Raw genomic sequence first — 20,282 nt, 5'->3', positions numbered from 1 at the left:
CTTGATGCAAGATTTACTCCCAATTGCTTTATGGTGCTGTATGTCAAAAAATGTAACGTCCTGTATAATTGAACTATCCAATATAATGAAAGCTATCTGTGGCAAAGTTTTGAATGTCGAAGAACTTGAGAAAGTACAGGATCGGCGGCTTTGACTTTATGCAATTTAGAAGATCTTTCCACCTTTCTTCTTCACTATTATGGTGCAATTGGTAATCCATCTCCTCACGAAGCAATCCTTGGTGGACCGTTTTTATCGATGAATGTATCCTATAGAAAGGTGCTAATTTATTTCTCAAGTATTCATTCATTCACCTCTATACATTTAGTTCTGACTTTTGATAAATATTGTATATCGTGCTTAGGTTCCTAAACAAATTGAAGTCATATTGTCACAATAAGCGTTATCCGAAGGATCAATTCTTTGAAGGCTACTTGGCGTAAGAGTGCATGACCTTCGTTCTAGATATTTAGAAGATGTTTGAAACACGATTGAATAGACCAAGTAGAAATCTTTGGGCTCAATGATAATGACTTGGCGAAACTTATTTATTTCAAAGTTATGGAGAACCAATCGGCAAAGTTGAAATTGTAGAATTAGATGATTTATCGTGGATACAGCACATCGATATGTACTTTTTAACCACGATTCAATTGAACCGCTCTTAAGTAAGTTATAAAATTGTCTTACATATTCGCTGCTTTGATTTGTTTATCTTCTAACCAATTAAACTTGTTTTTAATATAGTGAGTACAAACAAATTTTGAGATCTCGCACGCCTCAAGATTACAACATCGAGAGATTAATAAGTTATTCACGAATCTTTTCATGAATGGTTAAGTCAAACGGTATGTAACTAAAGTTAATAAGTTACATATAATCGCGAAATTTAGTTAATCAAATAAGAATGTTTTTACATAATACATTTTAATTATTTAATTTACTTTCGATTCAATAGGTTTGGAGTGGAAAGGACGTCAATGACGGTTAAATGGCTTTCCCAAGGTCCCAACAGAGTAATAAAAGATATAGTGCCTTCCTCATCAATGGATCTGATTTCATACAAAGTATCGCGAGAGAATGAGGAGAACTCAAAATTGTGGAGTTGTTGTTAATTCTTCAATTACAAGTTATGCTAGTGCTAGGGATAGTAATCCGGTTGAGGGTAATGTGGAGTATTACGGACTTCTTACCGACATTATTGAGTTGGATTACTATGGCGGATGGAAAGTTATCTTATTTCGGTGTGATTGGGCGATGTTAATACTTGCCGAGGAATTAAAAAGATCAATTTGGTTTTACAATGGTGAATTTCTCTCGCTTGATTCACATTTGGACAACAATTGATGGACGAGCCATATGTATTTTCCTCTCAAGTGAAACAAGTTTTTATTCGAAAGATCCAACTGATGAGGGTTGGTATGTTATACTCTGAACACCCCTAGAGACTTGTTTGACATGGGTAATGGAAGTAGAGATGACATCGTCGAAAGATCGTAAACATTACCTTTTCCGAACAAAACTTAGAAGAAAATATCCTAGTACTAATACACAACATCAATGGGTTCGACATGATGTGGATGAAGATATTTACTGAATAATGATGTAGTAAGATTTTACAATTTTTAATTATATGTAATATTATAATTTTAATCTTTGTCATGTTATATAATTTAACTATTTTATATGTACTACTATTGTTGTAATTTGTTACTAAAACTTTAATTATTTTATGTGTATTGCGGGAAAAATGCGTAGAAGAAGAGTACGAGATTTAAGTATTGTCCAGAATACTCCAAATTCGGAAGAAAGAAATAGTGAACAGCAGACAGTTGTTGGATCTTCGAATGTGCCGGAGACACTTAATGAGCCTGAAGAATTTCAAAGTAATATTATGTTCATTTTACATGTGTTGACTTTTATTATTGAATTATTTGTCAATTTTACTATAATAATAGTATATCATTTTTCAGCTGAAAGTGGTGGGACGAACAGAGTTCGAGGACGTACGCTACTTAGAGATTTATACGACTTAGATCCTGTCGAGCGTGTTAAAGTAAGTAGAAATACTCATGGTCACTGTTGGATCTGAAGCTCGACTTTTAGCGAGCTATTTGGGTATTTTAGCACGAAATGCAAATATGTTGCCCATCAACTACGAATCATGGCATCACATGCCCGATAGCAACAAAAACCGAGCTCGCTAATATTAAGGTAACAAAATGTGAATGCAATTTATAATACTTTGGTTTAAGTTTCATTTATATTTACATTCTAAACTTATGTTTTTTAGGAGAGATTTGCTTTAGAAGTCTCCGATGATTATATCAAGAAGGCATTAGGTAAAAGATGGAGAGACAATAAAAGCACTTTAAAGAAACAATATTTTAAGAAAGACATAAGCCTCGAGGAAAAATCGAGAAATGTTCCGCCAGAATCTTTGAGGTATCAATGAGAAGATGCGGTTAGATTTTGGAATTCAAAGAAAGGAGAGGTATTGCGTATTTCCAAACTCTTATATATAGTGTTTACTATATACGTAATAATAATTTTATTATGTAGGACCGTGAGCGAGTTGGAACAAGCGCAGTGCAAAAACAAAAATTCACGCTTACCAGCAGGTCGAAAGTTTTGCTTCAGAAGCTGAGGCCAAGGTATTATGAATTTATTAATTCTTTCAGATATTAATAACTTTCTATTATTAAATAATATTCTTACTACTATATTGTAGGAAGTCAAATCCGGACAAAAGTTGGACGCCTTGACTTTTTGAGATTACGATAGGAAGAAAGATGGATCTCCTATGACATCCAAGTGGAGAAATTATGGTATATTCACTTAATAATATTTGATTTATTCTAAATATTTATAATATTTAATTATAATTGTTTAATTCAATTCATCATTAGTAGTTTTAAAAATGTTAAGTTATGTTGCATTTCTTTTTATTATATATTTCGTTTCTAACTCTTTAATTAATTTTTAGGAGAAACTAAAGGAGAAGAAGGCGGAATATGAAGCGATTGCTTCGAGTGATAGTTCATTAATCTTGAGAACATTGATAATGTAATTATCACGAAGTTTTGGGTCTGAAAGGTATGGTCGGGTTCGATTTCAAGGATCCGTGTTACCCAGGCCAATATTTTGGATCCAGCTCCAAGAATACATGCCTTCCTAAGTCAAGCTCAAGTGAAGTTCGAGGTTAAGAGACCAGATAGCTCGGATGCAAGCGAACACGGTTGAGCAAATTGCCGAGGTTCAACGAAAATATGAAGAACTCCAAGAACAACTTAGAGCAGAGGCAGCAGAGAGAGGAGGCAATGGCTGCGGTGAGAGAGGCAGAGGCACGGCGATGGTAGCGAGAATAGAGCAAAAAGTACGATGACCTCCACTCTGACTTGAGAGATGATGCATATGTTTCAACAATCGCAAAAGCCACTGCCTTAGACATTAGTTTTCTTATTGTAAGAATGTTTTAAAGTTTTGTCACGTTTAACATTATTGTAAAAATATTTTAAATTATACTTTATTATTAATTATATCATATATCTTTAGTTAAATTTGAAGTATCATTTAGAATTAATATTTTGGTTGTATTTTATGTTAAATTTGTTGTTTTTGGTGCATTTTATAATATATTTGTTGTATTTGGTTGGATTTTAATGCGGGAAGGGTTTGGATATTGGTGAAAAAATACTACAATCTGCTAAATTTAGCGGCGTTTGTAAAAAAGCGCCGCTAAAAGCCTTGACGTTTAGCGGTGCTTTACCCACAAACGCCGCTAAAAGCTTTGACCTTTAGCGACGCTTTTCCCACAAACGCCGTTAAAAGCCTTGACCTTTAGCGGTGCTTTTCCCACAAACGCCGCTAAAAGCCTTGACCTTAGCGGCGCTTTTCCCACAAACGCCGCTAAAAGCCTTGACTTTTAGTGGCGTTTTTTTTCAATAAACGCCACAAATTTTTGTGGCGTTCCATATAGCAGCGTTTTTTGCGGCGTTTTAGAAAGCACCGCTAAAAGTTTTAGTGGCGCCTAAAAGCGCCGCTAAAGGCTAAAAAAAGCGCCGCTAAAAGTCTATTTTCCTGTAGTGTGAGCATGATTGCTACATAAAACTTATTATTTTAGCCATCTAGGTAAAAGTATTGATGCTAGGGACAAAGGTATTGATCAAAGGTATCGATACTTGACCAAATGAATAGTGTTTTGAAAATGATAGAATGGAAAAACCATATCGATACCAATAATAATATTGATACCTATCATAAAAGTATCAGTATTTGTTACTTTGGTATCAATACTTAGTTCCTGTAATAGTTCATTTTCAGTGAAATCAGAACAGTGGTTTCGAGACCACAAATTTGAGGCTGGAAGAAATTTTATTTTAATATTATTTCATGGTCTACAATATGATAGGAATATCGTATGAAAATTTTGTTAAGAAAATTTTACCGATTACATGTTTAATTTGATGAAAAGGACCAAATTGCATAAAATACAAAAGTTGAATTCTAGTAGCTAAAGGTACCAAATAACCATGGAATTCAAAATTAGAGGTCCTTATATGGAAAATAGACCATTTAAAGGAGTTAGTAGATAATAATGATTATTCATCATTGGAAAATCTAATAAAGAAAAGGGTTAAATTGGAAAGAAAATAAAATAAAAGATGATAAATGAATTAAATAATAAAAATATCATCATTTTCATCATCTTTCCTAAAATAAAATATGAAAACCCTAGCTATGGATATTGAGTTCAAGCAAGCTTATTTTGCTTAATTAGATTCGGATAGACCTAGTATGGAATTGGATCGAGAAAAAGAAAAAGTATCGGATTAGTAGCCTTTGTATTCACGAACATTGTCGAGGTAAGTTTGTGTAACTAAATTGTATGGTTATATGTTTAAATTGAATTTTATGTTTGTGACATGTATAATTTCTATGTATAAGCATTGATTACATATCCGAAAATATCTGACAAGTATCAAGTCCCGTTTGAACCTAAGAAATTTGATGGATACAAATGACATTGTCATTAAGGGTTCCCGGATTGGTTGTGTTCCTACATATGTTGCGGACACACCACAGATCTTATGAGCGTCCCAACATTTGACTCTCTCGAGCTTCTTGATATATGTCTTTCACGAGTTTCCCGATATTGGCTCACATGAGCTTCCTGATATTGGCTCGCATGAGCTTCCTGTTACATAGCTCACATAAGCTTCTCGTCATATGGCTCAAAAGAGATTCCCGATTACATGCTCGCATGGGCATACCTGTATATAAATTGATGGATTACAGATTTGTGTACTTCGTGCATACTACCCGTGTATCCAACGATATTTAAATGGTTCAACGGGTAATGTTCTATTGTAAGAAAATGTGAATCTGATACAAATTGTTATCAGTGTATACATGAAATTACATGGAAATAATATTACATGATATGTTGAAATATGACATGGATGATACATGTATGGAACTTGCTTGGTGACTATGTTCAACTATGTTTATGAGTTATTATATGTGTTTACATGGCTAACATGATGATGATATGTGTTTAGGCTTTTGGCCAAGTTAATTTGGATATTACTTGTATACTTACCTTAAATGTTAATAAATGGTAAGCTAATTTTTTAATGTTATACGAACTTACTAAGCACTAAATGCTTGCTTTATTTTATTTATCTTGTTTTATAGTAACTCGGAAGCTCATTAAGGTTGGAAGCTGGTCGGAGCCACATCACACTATCTATCGTTCTGATTCTACACACATTGTGCCTGTGGAGGAGATTGAGGTTAGACCAAATCTAACATTCGAGGAGGAGCCGGTTCAGATCCTAGATCGCGACGTTAAGGTTATGCGTAGGAAATCTATCCCTTCAGTGAAGGTGCTATAGTGGAATCATAGCTCTAAGATGGCCACTTCGGAGCCAGAGGATTTAATGCGTCAGCAGTATCCTCAGCTATTCTGATCAGGTAAATTTTGATGATGAAATTTTCTTTTAAAGGGGTAGAGTTGTAACACCCAAAATTTATATTTCTGATTCTGTTAGTATATGACACATAGCTCTGTATTTGCTTCAGTGGTTAAGTGTTCTGGGTGTGTGTGGGATGTCCCAAGTTCAAGCCATGCATTTGGAAAATTTTGATATTTTTCTGAATAAAGCCTTAATTTGGTTCAATAGGCTTATGTTTAATTGTTGTTAAGTTTATGACAGAATCGGCCTGTTGGCCTAGTGGTTAAAGAGGAGTGTTGGAATAAGGGAGGTCTGGAGTTCGAGTCAATTCATGGGCGTTATATTTTTACTTGGCGTCACGTGAGTGTTTGAGTTGAGCTCAAAGACTGTAGTGGTTGAGTTGGTTGTGGAGTTAGTGGGAGGAAATCAAGGGGGAATAATATCTGGTTCCACTCTTTTTGGAAAAAGAAAACCTTTCCCTATTTTTCAGGAAAAATTTTGACGTTCTTTCTATTTTTCTCTGTCGAATTTTTGAGTTGAATCTCCCTTTTCTCTTTTGACAAAATTTGTTTTCTAAGACCTCATTTCTGTCTCTTACTCAATCCGTTCTGTAGTGCTACTGCAGTTCTTCGGGGTTCGGGACTAATTATCATTCTTAAAAGAGTTAAGAGCCTGGGAATCACTATTGTTTGTTGAAGGTTCTGAGTGCTCAGAAGTGTTTCGACATTGAAAACAATCCAGGTGTGTACTCGGATTACATAAAAAATGAGATTCGGCAAAAGTCAAAAAGCTCTCTGTCGATGCCACACGGGCGTGTGGTCGCCCGTGTGGTAGGCCGTGTGGCAGTACACGAGCGTGTGATCGACGAACCAGGTAGTGTGCGCATGACACTGGTGCAATGAAAACTACAGTATGATGGATGACAAGGCCGCGTGCGAGACACGAATGCTGCCAAATGGGTCGTGTGGGCTCACACGTGTGAACCACACGAGTGTATGAAATTTTGGGCTAGGTCGTGTGATCCAAACGGCCAGGGCCAATTTGGGCAGTGCTTGCCACACAGGCGTGTGGGCTCACACGTTCAAGCCACATGGGCGTGTAAGCCCATTTTTCTGAAATGTACTGTAAGGTTGCACGGGTTGCCCAGGTCGACTATGACCCGTCATAGGGTCGGTAAGGATATCTTAGACCCATATTATTGTGATCTGATTATGTGATGTATGCACTAGCGTGTTATACTTAGCACGTTTATCTGTTTTGTTCTGAATATAAATGTATGACTGTTAACCCGTATTATAGCATGCCATATTGTATAATTCATTGCATTGGAGTGGGTTTGATGAAGTGAAAGAAGTATCTGAAAGGCTTCTTGAGCCTATTATCTAGCAGCTAAGCTGCATAATTATGACATGTGCCGCATTACGATACTTATATGGTATGTAGGGTTGAATGGGTCGATTTTATCCCTATATTTGGTGTGTAGGGATAGGTGGGTCGATTTTATCCCCATATGGTGTGTTGGGTTGGACGAAGTTGGTGTACAAGTTTAGTGGCCATGTTTCTGTTATTCTGATCTATATGCATGATATATTTGATTCTGTTCTGAGTGGGCCAAGGCCTACACCGCATCTGTTAAGGGCTCAGGCCCGAATTGTGACTGTATTCTGTGATTTGTTTGTATGCATGTTGAGCTGTAGGAATGTACACACTGAGTTTGTGAAAACTCACCCCTTCTGTTTTATTTGTTCAGGTAATCCCCAGCAGTAGGCAGATCGGTGTAGCGAAGGACTCAATGGTGACCACGGCCACATACATTTTGGTTTATGAACTTAATGTTTTTTCTTTACTCAATATTTTTGGGAGTTTTGATGTAATTAGGGACTTGGACTCTTGGTTTTAATTTGGGTTTTTGAACTGTGATTTGGAACATAATCTACAACGCTAAAATATGGTTTTCTTAAAATAAACTAAGAGGTTTTATTAATAAAAACGGGTTTTAAATATATATATTGGTTTCGAAAGCTTCTGCGATAAGGACATGCATTCAAACAGTTCGATTATTTCACGTTTTTCTCGACCTAAGTTAACAGATTTTTTTTGTATCAAAATGGTTTCCCAAAAATACTTTTATGTGACATTGCTAGATTCGGCCATAATGTTTATTCCGAGTTTGGGGTGTTACATTTAGTGATATCAGAGCCAGGTTATAAAACCTGGCTATGGATGGGGTTTTAAATTTGGTTTTAAGAAATGACTTGCAAAACAATCTGAAATAATTTTGATAAATCGTGGTACACCGAGTCTCCGACATCTATCCTGTAAGTTTCTGAAACTTTGTTGTCTGAAAGCATGCGTAAAATATACTGTTTGGATTTGTTTGAAAATACTGATGTATGTTATGAAATTACAGTGGGTTGTAGACTCTATCGAAACACTCTAAGTAGTGTAAATTGAAAATTGTAGTAAACTACGACTTGCAATAATAGACTCTGAATACTCTGATAACTTTACTGCATAAAATATTTGTCAACAAATATCGAAACTGTAAACTAATTTGCATAAAATTTTAACACAGATTAATTTGAAATTACAATGAGCTCACGTGGTACTCATGGACGTGGTACTATAGGCCGAGGTAGAGGCCGTAGAAGGGCTCAAGCTGAGTCCTTAGCTTATGATACGATTTTGAATCTAGATACCAGTGAGACGCCGGTATCACCTGCAATAGAGATTGGGTCTGGGTCATTCAATAGCACGGCTGGGGACGACGCACTGTCTCAAGCCATGCTACAGAATTTAGAGAGGGTCACTAGACCTAACACTGGTTTTGGGGGCCGCAGGTCGGTTACGAAATGACTCCGGTCCAATAGGGCTGAGGTATTTAGGGGCATCGCTGAGTTGCTCATAATGTGGCAGAGTATTGGATGGAGGTCACGGAGCACATTATGGATGATTTGGATTTTTCTGCTGAGCAGAAGCTCAAGGGGGTTGTTTTACTGCTTCACGATGAAGCGTATCAATGGTGGTTGACAGTTAGGAGGGCACTTAGCTCAACCGGTTGACATGGGACCTGTTTAAGACGACTTTCCAAAATAAATATGTAAAGGCCAGTTATATCGATGCTAGGAGGCGGGAGTTCCTTAATCTTACTCAAGGTGATCGTTCAGTGGCCGAGTATGAGGCCAAGTTCCTAAGACTGAGCCGTTATGTGAGGGGCATGGTGGCGACCGAGTATGAGTGCTATGTACAGTTTGAGGATGGTCTCTGAGATAGTTTGCGAGTTCTGATAGCTCCCCAAAGGGAGCGGAATTTCTTTGCACTGATTGAAAAGATGAAGATCAGCGAGGAAGTGAAGCGCACTAAGCGTCAAAACCAAAACAGAGGGATGGCTAAAAGGGATGTAGAGCCTTCAAATTCTGGGATAAGGCCTAGGAAAAAGGCCAGGACTAATGGCCCCTTGAGAGTTGGGCCTACTATTGAACCTTCTAGAGTGACGATCTGTCAGCACTGTAATAGACGCCATCCAGGCGAGTGTTGGAGGGCTACTAGAGCGTGTTTGAAGTATGGGTCTACTGAGTACCATATTAAGGACTGTCCATTGAGGATTAATCAGATGCAAGCTTCAGTTAATGAGATTGCACAGCCACTGAGGGTAATTCAGCAGCCACCTAGGGGTCGTGGTTAGGCTCAGGGTGGTAATGCATGGGCCAAGGACAGAGAACACCAAGCAGAGGTACTGGACCAACTGAGACGAGGCAGCCTACACTGGTTTATGCTGCACGTCGCCGTGAGAATCGAGATGCTCCAGATGTCATCTCGAGTACTTTTTAATTTTTAATATACCTTACTTTTCATTAAAAGACATAGGCTCTACACACCCTTACGTAGCTAGTATAGTGTCTGAGACCTTGGGTTTACTGTTTGAGAGCACTTCTAGTGTGATAATAGTAATGAGTCCATTGGGGCAGTCTATTGGAGTTAGTAAACTATTTAGAGATGTTCCGTTAGAGGTCCAAGGGACTGTATTTCTGGTTGATTTGATGGAGCTTCCATTTGGAGAGTTTGTTTTGATTTTGGGCATGAACTGGCTGGTTAAACATCGAGTGAGTTTGGACTGTGCTACGAAAAGGGTTATTCTGAGGACCGAGGAGGATATTAAGGTAGTCGTGATTGGGGAACGACGAGATTGTCTGACTAATGTGATATCTGTATTGAGGGCAGAGAAGTTAGTAAGGAAGGGGTGTGAGGCATTCTTGGCTTAGGTCAGTATTGCTAATTCTGTGGACTCTTCGGTTAAGGATATCCGAACTGTAAGGAACTTTTCAGATGTTTTTCCAAAGGAACTACCGGGATTGCCTCCGAGTCTAGAGGTAGAATTTGGTATCGAGTTAATTCTAGGTATAACTCCAGTGTCTATCGCCTCTTATCGAATGGCATCGAAAGAGCTAACTGAACTTAAGGCTCAGATTCAGTCGTTATAGACACTATGAGTTCCTAGTTATGCCCTTTGAGTTGACTAATGCACCGCGCATTCATGGACTTGATGAACTGTGTATTTCAGCCCTACTTATATCAGTTCGTGGTGGTATTCATCGATGAAATCTTGGTGTATTCTCAGACAGAGGATCAGCACATTGAGCATCTAAGAGTGGTTCTGCAGATTCTTCGTGAGAAATAGTTGTACGCGAAGTTCAGCAAGTGAGAGTTTTGGCTTCGGGAAGTGACATTTCTAGGATTTGTAGTTTCTACGGAGGGGATTTGAGTGGATCCTCGTAAGATTGAAGCTGTGTTGGATTGAAAAAAGCCGAAGAGTGTGTCTGAAATCCACAACTTTCTAGGGCTGATAGGATATTATCGACGTTTCGTATAAGGGTTCTCTTTGATTGCTGCTCCGATGACTAAGTTACTGTGAAAGGGAGTTTCTTTTGTATGGACCGGTACACAGCAGGAGAGCTTTGAGAAGCTCAAGACCGTGTTAACTCAAGCACCTGTTCTGATTTAGCCTGAACCCAGTAAGGACTTCGTGGTTTACAGTGATACGTCGCATGTGGGTTTGGGTTGTATCCTGATGCAAGACGGTAAAGTTGTTGCTTATGCATCTCGTTAGCTCAAGACTCACGAGACAAATTATCTGACACATTATCTGGAATTGGCAGCAGTGGTATTTGCTCTTAAGATCTGAAAGCACTATCTGTACAGTGAGAAGTATACCATCTACACTGATTACAAGAGCCTCAAATATCTCCTCACTTAGAAGGAGTTAAACCTTAGGCAGCATCGATGGGTTGAACTGCTTAAGGATTATGATAGCAGTATTGAGTATCATCCTAGTAAGGCCAATGTGGTGGCCGATGCGTTAAGTAATAGAGCTATGACCGAATTAAGAGAGATGTTCGCTCAACTCAGCCTTTTCGACGATAGGGGTCTATTGGCTGAGCTGCAAGTAAGGCCGACATGGATGGAGTAGATCATGGCTAAACAGAGGGAGATAAGTTTCTTGAGTTGAGGTTCCGTCAGATGGAGTGGGGTTACTACGAATTTTGGGATTAATGATGATGGGGTCTTGTGTTTCCTGGGACAGATCTGTGTACTGAATGATGGTGACTTGCGACAGTCGATTCTGAAGGAGGCGCATAGTAGCCCTTATGCTATGCATCCTAGTGGGAACAAAATGTACCGAGATTTCTGAGAGTTGTACTGGTGGCCAAGTTAAAACGCAAGATTATCGACTTTGTTGCTCGCTGTTTAACTTGTCAACAGGTCAAGGCTGAGCATCAGTTACCTTCGGGTTTGCTGTAACCGATTAAGATACCAATATGGAAAAGAGAGCTAGTAACGATGGACTTCGTTAGTGGGTTGCCTCTAACATCTACTAAGAAAGATTCTGTTTGGGTTATCATGGATCGATTAACCAAGACTACACATTTCATTCCTGTTAGGACAGACTTCTCCCTACAGAAGTTGGCCAAACTTTACATTTCTGAGATAGTGAGGTTGCATGGGGTACCTGTCTCGATCATCACTGATAGGGATCTTCAATTTATGTCTCGGTTCTGGCAGAAGCTTCATGAGGCTCTAGGATCAAGGTTAGACTTCAGTACTGCTTTCCATCCTCAAACAGATGGTCATTCAGAGAGGGTGATTCAGATACTGGATGATATGTTGAGGAGTTGTGTGATTGACTTCTGAGGTAATTGGGAGGAGTACTTTCCTCTAGCAAAGTTCACTTACAACAATAGCTATCAGTCTAGTATACAGATGGCATCTTATGAGGCACTGTATGGTCGTAAGTGTTGCACTCCCTTATGCTGGACTGAGTTGGGTGAGAGACATGTTCTAGGTCCGGAATTGGTATCTGAGACTGAGGATAAAGTTTGCTTGATTCGAGATTGACTGAAAGCGGCTTCTAACATACATAAGTCCTATGCAGATTTGAAGATGAAGGACATCGAGTATTTTGTAGAGGACATGGTTTTCCTTAAGGTCTCGCATTGGAAGAAAGTTTTGAGGTTCGGTCGCAAAGGCAAGCTGAGCCCTCGATTTATTAGGTTGTACCGGATTCTAAAGCGAGTACGGCCAGTCGCATATCAGTTAGAGTTACCTTCGGAGTTTGATCGTATACATAATGTGTTCCACGTCTAGATGTTAAGACACTATTGCCTTGATCCCACATACATTGTGCCTGTGGAGGAGATAAAGGTTAGACCAGATCAACATTCAAGGAGGAGCCGGTTCAGATCCTAGATCACGACGTTAAGGTTCTGCGTAGGAAATCTATCCTTTTAGAGAAGGTGCTATGGTGGAATCATAGTTTTGAGGAGGCTAGTTGGGAGCCGGAGGATTCAATGTGTCAGCAGTATCCTCACCTATTCTGATCAGGTAAAATTCGATGACGAAATTTTCTTTTAGAGGGTAGAGATGTAACGCCCCAAAATTTATATTTCTGATACTGTTAGTATATGACACATAACTCTGTATCTGCTTCAGTGGTTAAATGTTCTGGGTGTATGTGAGAGGTCTCAAGTTCAAGCCTTGCATTAGGTAAATTTTGATATTTTTCTGAATAAAGCCTTAATCTGGTTCAATAGGCTTATGCTTAATTGTTGTTAAGTTTATGACAGAATCAACCTGCTGGCCTAGTGGTTAAAAAGGAGTGTTGGAATAAGGGAGGTTTGGAGTTCGAGTCGATTCATGGGCGTTATATTTTTGCTTGGTGCCACGTGAGTGATTGAGTTGAACTCAAAGACTATAGTGGTTGAGTTGGTTGTGGAGTTAGTGGGAGGAAATCAATGGGGGATAATATCTGGTTACACTCTTTTTAGAAAAAAAAACCTTTCGCTATTTTTCAGAAAAAATTCTAACGTTCTCTCTATCTTTCTCTGCTGAATTTTTGAGTTGAATCTCCCTTTTCTCTTTTGACAAAATCTATTTTCCAAACCCTCATTTCTATCTCTTACTCAATCCGTTCTATAGTGCTACTGCAGTTCTTTGGCATTTGGGACTGATTATCGTTCTTAAAAGAGTTAAGAGCCTGAGAATCACCGTTGTTCGTTAAAGGTTCTTGAGTGCTCAGAAGTGTTTCGACACCAAAAATGATCCAGGTGTGTACTCCAATTTCACAGAAAACAGGATTCAACAAAAGCTAAAAAGCTCTCTATCAACGCCACACGGGCATATGGTCGCCCATGTAGTAGGCTGTGTGGCAAGACATAGGCGTCTGATCGATGAACCAGGCCGTACGCGGGTGACACGGGCGCGACGGACACAACCGTGTGATGGCTGATGAGGCCGTATGAGAGACACAAGCGCTGCCAAATAGGTCGTGTGGGCCACACAGACGTGTGAAATTTTGGGTCAGGTCGTGTGGGCCACACGGGTGTGTGGGCCTACACGGGCAGGCCACATGGGCATGTGAGCCTATTTTTTTGAAATGTACTGTAAGGTTGCATGGGTCGGCCAAGTCAAGTGTGACCTGTCATAGGGTCGGTAAGGATATCTTAGACCCATATTATTGTGATCGATTATGTGATATATACACTAGCGTGTTATACTTAGCATGTTTATCTGTTCTATTCTGAATATAAATGTATGACTATTAACCCGCGTTATAGCATGCCATATTGTATGATAGATTGCATTGGGGTGGGTTTGATGAAGTGAATGAAGTATCTAAAAGGCTTCTTGAGCCTATTATCTGGCAGCTAAGCTGCATAGTTATGACATGTGCCGCATTACGGTACTTTATGGTGTGTATGGTTGGATGGGTCGATTTTATCCCCATATTGGGTGTGTAGGGATAGGTAGGTCAATTCTATCCCCACATGGTGTGTTGGGTTAGACAAAACTGGTGTGCAGGGTTGGTGGGCATGTTTCTTGTAACGACCCGAATTTTACCGTTACCGAAAAAGTGTATTTTCGGGTCTCCATTTCTGAAAAATGGATTCGTAAAGTAAAATGAGTAGTTAATTAGAGTTTAATTAAATGAATTTAATTTAATTAAGAGTAATTAAGTAAAAGGACTAAATTGAATAAAGTGTGAAAGTTGAATTATAGATTAAAAGAAAACAAAAAGGACTAAAAGGGCAATTATACAAAAAGTATAAATTGAGGCGGTTTATCGTGAAGAAAATCTAAGATTTTTTTTACATAAAGTATCTTTATTATATAATTCATTTAATTAAACTCTAATTAACTACTCATTTTACTTTACGAATCCATTTTTCAGAAACAGAGACTCGAAAATACACTTTTTCGGTAACGGTAAAATTTGGGTCGTTACATTTCTGTTATTCTGATCTGTATGCATGATATATCTGATTTTGTTCTGAGTGAGCCCAGGCCCATACCGCATCTGTTAAGGGCTTTGGCCCGAATTATGATTGTATTCTGTGATCTGTCTGTATGCATGCTGAGCTATGGGGATGTACACACTGAGTTTGCAAAAACTCAGCCCTTCTATTTTATCTGTTCAGATAACCCCCAGCAGTAGGCGGATCGGTGCAGCAGAGGACTCGACGATGACCACGACCACATGCATTTTGGTTTATGAACTTAATACTTTTGCTTTACTCAGTATTTTTGGGAGTTTTGATGTAATTAGGGACTTGGACTCTTGGTTTTAATTTGGGTTTTTGAACTGTGATTTGGAACATTATCTGCAACACTAAAATATGGTTTTCCTAAAATAAACTAAGAGGTTTCGTAAATAAAAATTGGTTTTAAATATATATATTGGTTTCAAAAGCTTCCGCGACAAAGACATGTATTCAAACAGTATGATTATTTCACGTTTTTCTCGACCTAAGTTAACAGATTTTTTTTGTATCAAAACGGTTTTCCAAAAACACTCTCATGTGACATTGCCAGATTCGGCCATAACGTTTGGGCCAGGTTTGGGGTGTTACATACTTGGTTATATATGATGATATGTCATGTATATGACTTGGTTTGGCTTGATTTGAATGCTTTGTTGTGGATTGTTGAAGTGTTAAAGTGTTAATGTAGGTGGAAGACAAATTGGCTGAGAAATATGGCTAGAAAAGTAGTCTATTTGTCCACACAGACGTGTGTCTCAGCCATGTGTGACACATGACCTAGTAACACTGTCGTGTGTCCTCTATATTTAAAAATTTGTACATGTCAATATACTCAAAAATGATCACATGTCCTAGTACACAGGCGTTGGCTGTGTGTCCCCTACATCTTTTAAATTGCAAAACAGAATGCTCAAATTATTCACACAACCTGACACAAAGGTGTGTGGCTTGGCCGTGTGACCCCTGCACCTTATTTATGCAAATTAGTATGCTCACACGGCCTAGCACATGAGCATGTGGCTTGCCATATGACCCAAGTCAGAAAGCTCCCAAGTTTAGACACGGACTGGGACACGGTAGTGTGACCCTAATTCGATTACCCAGACGACCTGAGACACAAGCGTGTCTCTTGACCGTGTGAACCACACGGGCGTGTGTCCCCTACACCTAAGAAAAGTTTTTATGTTTTCTAAAAAAAATTCTGAGTATCCAGTTTGGTCCTAACTTGTTTCTAATATATGTTTTGGGCCTGGAGGACTCACATAAAGGACAATATGATTGATTTTGATTGGTTTCTGATATAAATGCTATATGATATGATTTATCTGTTTATTTGATCTGTAAATTTCGATAATGCTCTGTAACCCTGTTCCGACGACAGATACGGGTTAGGGGTGTTATAGTTCCAAAGTTTTAAAAAAATTTAGATTGGTCCTTAATCATACTCGAATCTATTAAATTATGTTTAAATGTCCGATTTAGTCTCTCATTTACTAATAACTTCTATTATGTATGAATTTGGATTAATTTGATGATAATTGAATTCAATATTATAATTTGTGTGTGAATATTCCAATATTTGTTGTAGCACTCAGTAATTTGGGTCTGTAACTCCGTAACTGAGCTTCATAGCTCACTCCCTTTTTATTTACATCTCTACAGATAACCCACCAGGTTAGGATGCGGACATGACACTCAGAGGGTCTCGTCTCAGTTTAGTTTTAGTTGATTATATATTTTAGATTTATTATTATATCTTAATTATTCAGAGATTGTATCATTTTATTTTGAATTGTGGCATAAGACTTTTAAGTTTTGTTTTCTTTTAGCATGCATGGCATTTAATATGAATTTCGAACTTTGAATTATGAACATTAATTAATTATGCATGAACTTCACTTTTTTATTAAAAACACAACTACTATCACTTTTCCGCTGTTAAATTATAATGAAGAATCATGGGTAGTAAATAAACTGGTAATTAACCAAGTTCTCTTCCAAAACTAACAAATGTTTTTAAAATGATTGTTTTCAAAACTTCGATAGCTTATTGAGTCATTTTGGTGACTAATGTAATCTTCCGAATTTGGGTCTAACGACTAATGTTATCTTCCGAATTTGGGTCTAATGTCTAGGCTGACTTAAACAGATTACAATATAAATAGTCATCCAACTTTTAAAAATTTTCATTTTAAACGCCTGAAAAATAAAGTTCCCACACTTTGCACACTGTAATTGAAATTGTTAACTGATGTACCATATGAATTTTTTGTGAATAATAAAATTATTTATAAATTTCCAACTAAAGGTGCGTTTGTTTGCAAGGATTTGATTTTTCGGAAAATATTTTCCTGATTTTACGATGTTTGGAAGCTTGAAAACATTTTATATTTGGAAAATATTTTCCAAAAATGACCTGCAATTTGGGGAAAATGTCTTACCCTTTTAAATTCGGTAAGACATTTACGCATTCTTCTCCCATTTCCCCTTCCTCTTCCCCTTCCCATTGGGTTGCAAATCAGTGCCATTGCCAGATACCTTACCCCTTGCCCTAAATTCCTCAAGAGCTGCGCGATTTTGAAGAACGACGATGAGAAAGTTTGGTCAATGACCTTTTTTGATTCCTCCGTCATCCAGGTAAGGCTTTTTCTTCTTCTTCCGTTCTTCATTCCTTTTCCTTCTTCCGTTCTTCATATTCTCTTCCAGGTACAAGTCCGTCGCATATCTTCTCTTCTCAGCATATTATGTTTCGTTTCCTCTCTTTCTCAGGCAAATCTACCATGAATTCTTCGCTGGGTCCGCTAGGTCTTGGCTTAAGACGATGATCGTTCTTTGATTTCTAGCATTTTTATTTTTTAGTTTATATTTATTTTGTGTTTCTGGAAACATTGATGTTAAAGGGATCTTATTCCGAAATGCGGAACCTCCTTTGTTGTCTGACTTGTGTACTAGGAATTTTGTAAGTTAATTTCGTTTAAGATTGTTCCTTATACCATATTTTGTTTTGGTTTTATTCTATATTTCGATGTTTGATCCATCTTGCCATAAATTTGATCGTTTCTTGGGTTGGTGTGGGCAATTTGTTTCTGCTTATCATTTCATTTCAAACTTAAATCCAAAGATCTTCCCTTTTGACTTGATTTGATAAAAAAAAAAGAACAAAAATCAATATGCTAGTAATATAAAGCTACTTGAGTCAATAGAGAAAGTGTTGATAGGTGGAGAAATGACTCTAATGCATGTTTCCTAGAGTTTTTGCGGAATACAAATTAGCTTGCAAAAGAAGGTATAACTCAAAGGTATAATTCAACTTAGTCAATACAAGATAATTTAGTTTATTTCTTTTCTTCTTTTCTTTATCAGGTTCTATTCCCCTCAATGCTATGTTACTCAACTCTGTGGTGAGTTTTAGATATGGGTATGAGTCTGACATGGGTTTGCTAAACATTTTCTAAGTTCCTTTATTTAAGTGGAGGATCAATCCGCCATACTCATTTTTGAATATTTGTTGAGCACATATGTGGTATACTTTATTTTAGGAAAAATGAGGAGTCCGGATAACATGTCCTCCAGTTTGGTGGCAATTATACATGTTTTATTTGTGAGCTTGACTTAATTCTGAATTAAGATTAACTTATTTGAATGTCTCTCATTTGGTTGCTTAATGTTTTACCCAAAAAGAAAAAAAACTATTCTTCAAAATAGTATTAAGCGATGGATTTTTTTTACCTTATGAATCTTATTTATGTTTTACCTTATGCATGCTACATTTTTCTTTTCTCTTTCCATTTGCAGATTAAATGATAAATTTCAACAATGAAACTCATCATACACCCAAATGTCATCCGCTTGTATGAGGTTTGGCACGAAGTTTTACTAGTTTAGTTACTTTATTGATCTCCATGTATTTTTTCCTTGTTTCTCGTTTGCTCTCTTTCAAATTTGACTTGCATTTTGTCAAAATAAGACTCCACTTGGCTTTTAAAAAATATTTTAAGTATGGTAAGGCTATATTTCTTGGTAACTTCTAGCAATATTCTTGGTACAAGTGATGGCTAGCAAGACAAAAATATACATTGTTCTAGAACTTGTGACTGGTGGTGAACTTTTTGACCAAATTGTAAGAAATTTGTGTTTACTCTTGGAATGTAAAAGTGCTTCAGGAATCAAATCTCAGTTGTGTATCAACATTTTATTCCTATATATTAATTTGGTTTTTATTGACTTGTTATCTTCCTCTGCCAAGCAAGCAAAGGGAGGTTGAAGGAAGATGAAGCTAGAAAGTATTTTCAACAGCATATCAATGCTGTGGATTACTGCCATAGCAAGGGTGTTTACCATCGAGACCTCAAGGTACGGTATATATTTTGTGTTGATTATCTTATTGCTTATAAACATTAAATATTTTAACAATTTGTATCATTGGTGCATCCATCAATTAGTGTTGATTGTTCGATTCTACGTGATTGCTATGAATCATTTACAATGTATTGCTTTAGAAGATACCTTGTTGCTTGCTTGGGTATGTTCATTTCAAAGACCTTGAACTTCAAATAAAGATTTTATTTTTTATCTCTGGATCAGCCTTTACGATATTTCATTTAGTTTACAGTTTTTGTGGTGACATTGTCTTTGTTATTTGCTTTGCTTATGCCCTTAAATTTGAATTTTAGACACCTAGATATTATTTTCAATGTCATTGAATAGTCATTTCAACACTATGCTTTTTCATATCTTTACTTTTTAAGAATATATAGGTTCTTCTGATGTCAACATATCATAATCATAATTCCCCTTAATGCACTAAAAGGAATATGCACTACTTTGTTAGTAAGCAAGGTACAAGACGTTGTTGAACTTTGGCCTGTAATGCAACAGGAACCAAAGACAAACCAAAGATACTGAGACCAAAGATCCAAGTTGAACCGAGAAGCGAAGCATTTTGTTTATTTTGTTCATTTGTAACTTGATTTAGTTCCTTTGTAATTTATACTTAAAGTTAGTAGGAGTAGTTGTTAATTTATGTTTGATGTTATAGCTGGTATGTCAGCTACATTTTGTGTGTAATTCTAGCTAAGCTTTTTGTCATGTATTAGTGAGAGTAGTTATACATTAGGTAACTACCATATTTCATTGTAACATAAATGCTTCTAAGTCAATGAAAAAGATCTGATTTTTGGAGATCAAATTCAATTTTCTTCTTGTTCAAACTATTCTGCACTCGTTTTTCTTTTTCTCCTTTAGTTTTCTGCTAAAAAAACCAACACATGTAATCCGGACTACTTATGTATATGGCATATAAATTTATTGGTATATGTAAAAACAGCTTTTTTGAAAAATATTTTCAAGAAATCTATCAAACAACAGAAAATATTTTACACGTAGATTCATCTAAATATCAGAAAAATAAATTATTTTTCGAAAAACATTTTCCTGACAAACAAATGGAGCCTAATATTATAAATTTTCAAGTCAACCTTTACAAGCACAACTCTTGTGTCATCTTCCT

The sequence above is a fragment of the Gossypium arboreum genome, chromosome 11 (genome assembly GCF_025698485.1).
Source record: "Gossypium arboreum isolate Shixiya-1 chromosome 11, ASM2569848v2, whole genome shotgun sequence".
Classification (NCBI taxonomy): domain Eukaryota; kingdom Viridiplantae; phylum Streptophyta; class Magnoliopsida; order Malvales; family Malvaceae; genus Gossypium; species Gossypium arboreum.
The sequence above is the reverse complement of the archived record's forward strand: the minus strand, read 5'-3'. Positions refer to the sequence as shown.